At 38.5% G+C, this 9,711-nt stretch overlaps 1 long non-coding RNA gene across 1 annotated transcript; it reads right to left on the bottom strand.

Annotated features, from left to right (window-relative positions):
• Positions 1-697: 697 nt before the first annotated feature.
• LOC307139777 lies at positions 698-5,545 on the bottom strand. Its single transcript, XR_013818164.1, has 4 exons — positions 1,763-5,545; positions 1,402-1,427; positions 975-1,075; positions 698-876 (listed from the first exon to the last, which is right to left on the bottom strand). It is a non-coding gene; the product is annotated as an uncharacterized lncRNA (long non-coding RNA).
• Positions 5,546-9,711: the final 4,166 nt, after the last annotated feature.

The following is a 9,711-nucleotide window of genomic DNA, read 5'->3' as shown; positions in this document are numbered from 1 at the left end:
TCTTACACTCCATTACGCAGCGCTCTGTCTGTTAGGATGACAAAAAGGTTTAAAAGTTACAGTTTTAGTCTGGTCTGCCTCAGATCTAACGGCTCTCGTCAATGTCAAAATGATTGAGATGGCCAATCAAATCAAAGTAGGCGGGGTTTATGTTCTCTTTTGGCTCGTACACAGTCTTCACACATACGAGTGTGTCAATCTATCGCTTAATGTCGTTGCGGAGACTCTATTCTTCCTGGTGAAATCACAAAACAAAATGCACACAAAAGTTTCCCTTCTCTTAATACACAATCATGAAACATCTTTGATTTTAATGAAGAAAAAAACTATATGAGGGCGGATTAGAGCCTGTAACCTTCGACACGGTTTACAAAAACTCCACCACCAGACCAGTAAGGAATTCAGAGTTCATCAGCGGATTTATGTATTTATTCACTAACGGGAAGAATCTAGAGAATAACAATATATACGACGCAAATTAATGCAAATCATTTTTGCAAATAGTCCCAAAATGATTATTTCCCAACTAGAATTAGACCTAGACTGTTCTGTTTCTTTATGCTCTATAAAAATAAAAATTGGTTCAAGACATGGCTACGGTCTTCGGTTTGGGTGCCTCCTTCAAAGTAAATCTTCATCTATTTTATCATCTTATCTTTCCAAGATTTGAGGGAGAAAACACAACCAAACAGAACTTCAATATGCAACATTTATTTATGGATTAAGCCGTTACACATTCAGGTCATAATGATTGAGACATGAGTAGCTGACTAAAGGTCTGTTGAGCTGAATGATGGAGCCGGTCCTGTGTCACTTCTGCAGATGTTTATTTAACACCGGCCATCATACTCGATTGAGATCTCAGTGCCTGATAACCTAAAAACAGAGAGATTAAATTAAAGTTTAAAAATGACAGAATCTGAACTGTTTTTAAACCTACAGTACTTTGTTTTAAAAGGCATGTTTAAACTCACCGATTTCCAATGCACATCATGCATTCACTGGTGTATGTTAATCCATCGGTTCCACACACAGGATCATAGATCATTGGGCATTTGTAAATTGGGCAAGTAGGCTGGTCACACAAAAAGACACAATCCTTGAGTTATTTGGACCTAACAGTAACAGTGGTGGTGGCTGCCCTTAAATTAAATACATTTTCATTTTATGAAAACGTTGGGCGCCAAAAAAAACCACTGATTACACACACACAAAAAGTTTCAATTTCAATGGAATTTATTTCTTAATGCTCTTAAACATATTCAAAAAGGGTACTTGTTTAGAAAAAAGAAAAGAAAAAAAAACAATAAATAAAAAGTATATATTGTATATAGATCTTCTATATTACTCCCCTCTATATATCCCTGGAGGAAAGCAATTCTACAGTCTTCCTTTACTCACCGCTCTTGCTCCATCAGATATGGCCACTGTTTGAGTCAAGAAGAAACAAGGATTAAATTTTATCATGATATGAGGAAATAACACACACGTTAACTTCTTGTTTTGCCCAAATGAAAGTCAGTGGGGTCTAATGTTGTTTTGTTGGGCAAAAGCAGTACTTCAGTCATTTCTTTTAGTGAACTATCCCTTTAAATGTGACTTATCTTACACTTGCCCTACTTTAGCAAAGGTGAATTAAGACTCTGAATGTGCTTACTCTTCATTACGGGTCAGATTAAACTGTTGCAGTATCCGTGTGTATCGCAGGTCCTCATGTGAGAAAATATCAGTTGTTTTAGTGAATGAAATCATTATTACTCACCTAGGACGCAGAGAAGGACGATGATTCCTCGAGCAAACATTGTTCCGAACCTGAGAGTCTCTCATTGAAACTGACGATATGATCAGGGGTCAATGATCCGGATATTTATAGCAAAACTGGATCCACCTCTAAAAGTGGGAGTGGACAATCCATCCCACCGATACATCACACACACACACACACACACACACACACACACACACACACACACACACACACACACACACACACACACACACACACACTGACCAGTGGCGGCTGGTCAATAGAGGGCGCTGGGGCGCCGCCCCCATCAAAATTCCAGAAATATACATGTATACAAAAATGATATAAAAATTAAATAAAAATAGTTTACTCATATGATGTGCCGGCATTTAATAAAAACTGGCTTTGATTGGTTAACTATTTTATATGTTCTTCAATATGTTTCATGCGGTTTCATGGGCGAGGGACGCCAGACAAATGTATGTCTATCTGAGTCCATAAATCTTCGGGCAGCATGTGACCTGAAGCTGGTCTCTAATTGGTTTCTTAAAGATTCTCCTCCAGACGCAGGCGTCCCTGGTGATCTTATCTGATTGGTTCTCGTCACCTGTCATTCAACTTTACGCTCTTGGCCACTACTGCGAAAGTGCGCAGGCGACACAGTGACTCCGCCAAAACTTGCTAGGCTGATCACTTTCGTAGAGATGGCAGCAGTTAAACAACAAGAGGGGTAAAAGACCTGAAACATCTAAGTGAAAAATGCAAACGTCATGACAGTAGCCGCAGAGTTAGCAGAGTTTTGGGCAGAGTTAGCAGAGTTTCTCTTTCATGCTTGAATTTAGTCAACATGCTTCTTGGTTGTAGCGACTATGAGTCAGATAAAATAATAACTCAACGGGGAACTGAATTAAAATGAAAGAGACTCGAATGACACTATAATTTATAAATAATTCAGAATTAATGTTTACACCTTAGCTTATTTGTCCGCCGATATGTAAGAACTTAAAGGGGGCTCTGTTAAAGGGAAACATGTATATTTAGCTCAAATGAATGAATTCATGAATTCATAGGGAATTTTGAGAGTCTATTTTACAGCCGAGCAAATGACTCGTCCAGCGTTCATTTGAACGGGCCGTAAATATCAACTCTGCAGCGGATATTAATATCCGAACAATAGTGAAACACTATTTAACAGCTAGGTAACTTAGATCGGCAGTTCAAGACATTAAATTGATAAGCACATAACACAAGAACAGTTATCTTTGAATACAAACGGAACTTTATTGATTACTCTAACACAGGGGTGGGCAATTCCAGTCCTCGAGGGCCACTGTCCTGCAGAGTTTAGCTCCAACCCTGATAAAACTCACCTGCCTGTAGCCTTCTAGTAATCCACGAGACACTGATTAGCTGGTTCAGGTGTGTTTGATTAGGGTTGGAGCTAAACTCTGCAGGACAGTGGCCCTCGAGGACTGGAATTGCCCATGCCTGCTCTAACACATCAAACTAATATCTAACATAAACACACGCACTCGCACATTCACACGTTGCAGAAAGGAAGAAGGTGAGGAAAGAATAAGTTCTAAGAGAGAGAAATTATGAAATCCTAAGCAATCTATGCATTTATGAAACATGACCTGAAGAAACCATTGATCAGTAATTTCACCTCCTATCGTTTCTTAGGCAGGGTTATTACATTTGATCTAATGCACCAGTTCAGCTCGTAATCAAGAGGCATTACTTGCGTTTTGTCTCGTGTGTCGTCTGACAAGGAGGGATTCCCTTTTCCTGGCTGGACAGGGGTTTTCCCGGATCTTTGATTCGCTGAAGGTCTGGTCGACGTCTGGGGAAGCCAACCACGTGGCGTGTTGGCGGCTGGATGGAAGTCTTGTGGGCGTTGTTTGAAGTTGAAGCGCGCGGTTGGAGACTCGTTGTTGAGAAGCTTTTGCAGCAAAACTTAACAGAACCCGAGACTTAACGGAAATAAAATAAACTTTAAGTAAAAGAAAGGAAAGTGAGAGAAAGACAGATGGCCTGAATGAAATCGTTGTTAACCCATTTTCTCTGATGTTGGTCTGTCACGATTGTCAGATTGTCTCCTGGGAGCTCTCCGTTCAGAACTCACTCTGTTCAAACTGCTAGGACTTAGCTCATCTCTGAACTGCGAACAGGCCGCGAACCAGCTCGAACGGAACTGGAACCGAACTTGAGCTGACTTGAACAGAACAGAACGTGAACTGAACTAAAACTCTGAACTAAAAACTCTTCGTTCGTGTTCTGAGATTAAACTCAAATATTTGCCCATCCCCTGGATGGGTTCTGGCCAATTAGGCTTCAGGGGTGACTGTGTCTCCACCCCTCCCATAAAATTGGGTCATCTATAGTAATTGAGTTTCCTGCTCTTAAGCAGGGAGTAAATTTAGACCTAATTTCTTACTATAAGGACATGATCAATTCTATAAAGATTTCATTCAGCTCATCTGTTGGATTATACCCATACGAACACACTGGTATCAAACACGATGCCTTTTCATCCACTCATTCAATAGTTACATAATTGCATGAATTGTGAATAATATACATACATAATAGTCACGTGTATTCAGTTGCAAACACACTAACAAGCTATGTCGAAGGCTATTTGAATGAAAGTCCAATAATCAGTTATTTGATATGTAATCAGTATGTAACAGTTTCTGTGAGCTTGCTTGGAGTTTTAGCTGTCACGTGGAGTTCATTTACCGGTCATTGAAAAAACAGATCTGGTTGTTTCTTTGTCTTGTGATCACAACGAGTCATCTGTCCTCTCTAACTGAGTTTGGTCATGAGTCCATAGGAAGTTATCAACAACTAGTAGCTCCGGGTAGAATCGAGCCTCCATCTCTCTCGTGATCGATGGTCGATTTCCTGTGGTCTGGAGCTGAATTGGGCTTTGTGAAGGGGATGTTTATTTGATCGAATAATTTGAAAGATTAATTCATCTATATGTCTGCGTCCATAATTGCTACATTCGTTACATTGTACTGCTTTGTATTTATTTGAAATTTTGACCCCCCCCCCAAAAAAAAAATTATCACCAGTTGATAATGACACTGACACACATTTAGTTTGATAGATTTATTTAGTTTGGTTGGTTGGTGTGTGTAATAATTAATAATCTCTTGAGTTGTCCATCATGGGAAACATATAGAGTTTAATCTGAATCCAAATCATTGAGTTGCTGTAAAACTGCTCAACTGGGGAACTATTACCTTCAGAGCTGATAGTACACTGATAAAAATGAATTAGTGAGGTTGTAAGTAAAACATAAAAAAAAATCTTTGTTTGTTTGTTATTTGACTTGGATAATTTGAGTAGCTCACTTAATTTGGATTTGTAGCAAAACATATTTTGTATAATTATAGTTCACACTTCTTATCCTGAGTAATCTAGACGAGGCTTTGTAGACGTGTGCATTTCCAACATACTATTTACATTTACTTGGCTGATGCAATGAACCCTTTTCACATGTTGATGACGTATTTTTCCATATTTCAACATAAATCTAGCAATTTTTCATATTTTAGGGTCATTTTTTAACAGCGTTGTCTACATCAGGCGTGACCGTTGTTGTTTTGAGGACGTTTGCTTGATCAATATTATATTCAAATTAACTTAGTTTTATTGTGTACAATAGGCCCTTTTCACATTTACGGGTTTCTCAGAGCGGAAGTCGTTGGGGTAACTTTTATAGCGGCGAATGAGAGAATACATTAAATATATTGTTTGTGTCAAACGCCACAATAGTGATTTCACAACTTTTAAAAAGAGGGAAAATAGAGTGGAATTGATAACGGCAGTGAAAAGAGAGAAAGATGTTAATTTTACCGTCACTCCCATAGACGCATTAGAAACCTCCTCACTGCAGCGTTAACTTGTTTTTTGTAATTTGATGTAAAAGTAATATAATGCTAGTGTTACTAGTAATAGTGTTATAAATAAAAAGAAAAAAGAAAATACAAAAAACTTTTCAGGATGTACAGTATTGTTGACTGTTAAAATGCGCCATCACAGTCTGTGAAAAGGGTCTATCTACTTACTGAGGAGATTTCTAGTTCCCAGAATGCTTTGCGTGAGATATAATTGGAAGAGAAATTATTGCATTTATTTATCTTAATGGGTTTTTAAGTAGGATAAATTAAGTTGACGGCTTGTTATTATTAAAGGAGCTGTATGTAGGACTGTGGCCAAAACTGGTACTGCAATCACTTTCAAATTACTGTAGAGCGGTGTATCCCCCTCCCCTGACTCGAGGCTGCCAGATAGGCTGCAGGATCCAGCAGGAACGTAGGCTGCTACACGGAGCTTTCAATGGCAAGTGACGAGTCCTACACAGTTAGTTTTTTTTCTTTCTGTTAATTATGTTTATGCTTCAAGAGCGATGTTTTATGAAGTAATTATGAATGGCAAACATTTACTAATGGCGATTAGCCAAATATAATCGTAAATATGAACGCTCGTATGTGACAGTACATTCCCACATGAAAAAATACTATAGTATATTATAGTAAAATTACAGCAAAGCTAAATAACATTAGCAATGGTCATACAGGTCAACTTGCAGCATTTTTTGTCCACTATATATGCGAAGAACGAATGACGAATAATTTTTACCGAGGTAACGTTAGGCTACTGTCTCAAATACGTTTACACAGTGCTAATAGGCGTGCGAATGTTGTTTTCCTCAGCGTCCCAGCATAATGACAGAGAAACGGGCTCTGATAATGCATTACTAATGTTAGCAATGACGACTCGCCGTTTTTATTTACCAAACAATTCCTTAACGTTACCTTTTCAATTCAATGACCCACCTCCTCCATCTGCGCTAACCTAACGTTACTTTGCACGAACATGCATAACTTTGTTCGACTGTCATGAATATTTGAAATGTCCATTTACATTAAGTACAAGTTAGCCAAACAGATGAACCTTACCTGTCCAGGAGAAAATTAGCAACGTTGGCATCAGTCTTCAAATTATTCTCCGTTTTCAGCCGTCTCCATCTTTCAAAGGCATCTCTTATACAAATCCTTGTTTTATCTCGGACACTGTCACAACGTTTTTCTTATTCATAACAAGGTTGTTTAGGTTTCGTAAAGTTAGACATTGTTTATCCAAAAAGCTTGTAGCTGCAGCTGTGTTAACTAGAGCAGAGCTGGCAACCCGAATGCAGAAACACTACTGACTTCGTGATTGGTCGACAGGTGGAGGGTGGCGCTTCAGGCATGACACAACATGTCAACATCAACATCAGTTGAGGGCTGCAACTTCACTTTTAAAATGACAATATCTTGGCCGGACAACTGTTGTCATTGATATAAGTATTTGAAATTAACATGATTTCTTAATGTCTAGTGACATATCAGGGCCATTTTATGATTAATTGAAATACATTTCTTACATACAGTTCCTTTAAGTTGGCTTGAAAAAGATGCTACTTAAGCTTATTTTTACGCTTCTTAGACAAAAATTTCTAGACTGTTCAAGTTACAACCACCAAACTCGGCTCTGACCTTCAGACTGTTCTGACTAGAGTTACCTTATCTTTTCAGACTGATCAGACTTATGGTTTTCCTAAAAAAGCTGATTAAAACGTGGAAAAATCCCATAGACTTTCATCGACTGAATGTTTAAATGAGCAAAAACTGTTCAAACTCCAACTGTCAAAATTCAAATTTTGACCGTTGGAGAGGCTCATCAGACTCCATTAACTGCCATTCTATGTACTATTTCTAAACCCTTGAGACTCATTTAAACTTCCATTCTATCTAATATTTCTAATCTATCCATCCATCCAATCTGTTTTGTGATAGACTGTATTGACTTCAAAACTGTCAAACTTTAAACTTCAAACTGAAAATCTTCAAACTTTAAGCTTTTAAAACTTTTTAAAACTTTCTGGTCCGGCTTTCTCAAGCCAACTTAAAGTGTGTCTCGACAAACTTTTTTATATCTAGTTGTTTAATGTTCTTTTAGGTTGGGATTTAGAAATGTTTTTGTCATGTTGGAGTTTTGGGGGTTACTGTGGTGACAAGTGGAGCCTGACGTCATGGTGACGACAGCCATCTTATGAATATCTTTGCTCAATGAGAAACTGTTTATATCAGTATTGTTGGTTCATCTCTAATGCATACTGTAATTACATATAGTGAAACAGAACAAATGCATGAAGCATTAATAGAATGCAGAAACATAATTAAATTAAGCACCAATAAAATTAGACGTCAAAGTAACTCAAGTGATTACACTTATACTATATATTCTGCGACACAAAGTATTTAAGTTGGGGGGTAAGTTTTCCTCTCCTCTTCCTGTGAAGTGATGTGTCCATGTTCCTTTATTCCCTGCTGTTTGCAGTGTCCTTCACACAGATCTTGTTCGCTCCCTTCAGACTGGAGCCTCACTTTAGTTGGCAGAATCCCCTGTGAAGTCCACTACATAGGGCACTTACGGTCAAATGGACACACTTGAGGATTTTAGTGGTGCTTTCTGTGAGATTGACTATTCTTGTGTAAGACTGCCCTTGTGTAACGTCTTTCCGTTATGTTATCTGCACATCATGGACACATCTAAACAAAACAAGAACTAGGTCTTGGACACACTAGGTCTTGGGCCCCCCCTCCCAATATTTCATATTCTTGCACTCCATTACGCAGCGCTCGGTCTGTTAGGATGACAAAAAGGTTTAAAATTTGCCTCAGATCTAACGGCTCTCGTCAATGTCAAAATCACTGAGATGGCCAATCAAATCAAAGTAGGCGGGGTTTATGTTCTCTTTTGGCTCGTACACAGTCTTCACACAGACGAGTGTGTCAATCTATTGTTTAATGCCGTTGCGGAGACTCTATTCTTCCTGGTGAAATCACAAAACAAAATGCACACAAAAGTGTCCCTTCTCTTAATATACAATCATTGAACATCTTTGATTTTAATGAAGAAAAAAACTATATGAAGGCGGATTAGAGCCTGTAACCTTCGACACGGTTTACAAAAACTCCACCACCAGACCAGTAAGGAATTCAGAGTTTATGTGCATCCGCGAACCGGGAAGTTGCAGTAAGGCTGGTCACAAAAAAAGAAACAATCCTTGAGTTTTTTGCACCTGGAGGAAAGCAATTCTACAGTCTTCATTTACTCACCGCTCTTGCTCCATCAGATATGGCCACTGTTTGAGTCAAGAAGAAACAAGGATTAAAGTTTATCATGATATGAGGAAATAACACACACGTTAACTTCTTGTTTTGCCCATATGAAAGTCAGTGGGGTCTAATGTTGTTTTGTTGGGCAAAAGCAGTAATTAAGTCATTTCTTTTAGTGAACCATCCCTTGAAATGTGACTTATCTTACACTTGTCCTACTTTAGCAAAGGTGAATTAAGACTCTGAATGTGCTTACTCTTCATTACGGGTCAGATTAAACTGTTGCAGTATCCGTGTGTATCGCAGGTCCTCATGTGAGAAAATATCAGTTGTTTTAGTGAATGAAATCATTATTACTCACCTAGGATGCAGAGAAGGACGATGATTCCTCGAGCAAACATTGTTCCCAACCAGAGAGTCTCTCACTGAAACTGACGATATGATCAGGGATCAATGATCCAGATATTTATAGCAAAACTGGATCCACCTCTAAATGTGGGAGTGGACCGTCCTCTTTTTATTATATTTCTTAATAGGCTATGCATGGTAGGGGTTGAACGTTGAGTAATATGATTGGATGGCCTGGACATTGTGGATGACTCTGCTTGATCTGGTGTAGAAATATGATGAAATATGATGAGATATGAAGTGTTATGGTGCTGCACTGTCTTTGTGTCTGCTTGATGATTCTCCAGAGGCGCTTGTTTCCAGCTGATAATCATCTAACAAGGTGTCAAAATCGCACACATTCTGCTCTCATATGGTTTGGGTCTTCATCTATTTTAT

This window comes from Gobio gobio (genome assembly GCF_949357685.1).
Source record: "Gobio gobio genome assembly, chromosome: 16".
In the NCBI taxonomy this organism is placed as follows: Eukaryota; Metazoa; Chordata; class Actinopteri; order Cypriniformes; family Gobionidae; genus Gobio; species Gobio gobio.
The sequence above is the reverse complement of the archived record's forward strand: the minus strand, read 5'-3'. Positions and strand labels throughout refer to the sequence as shown.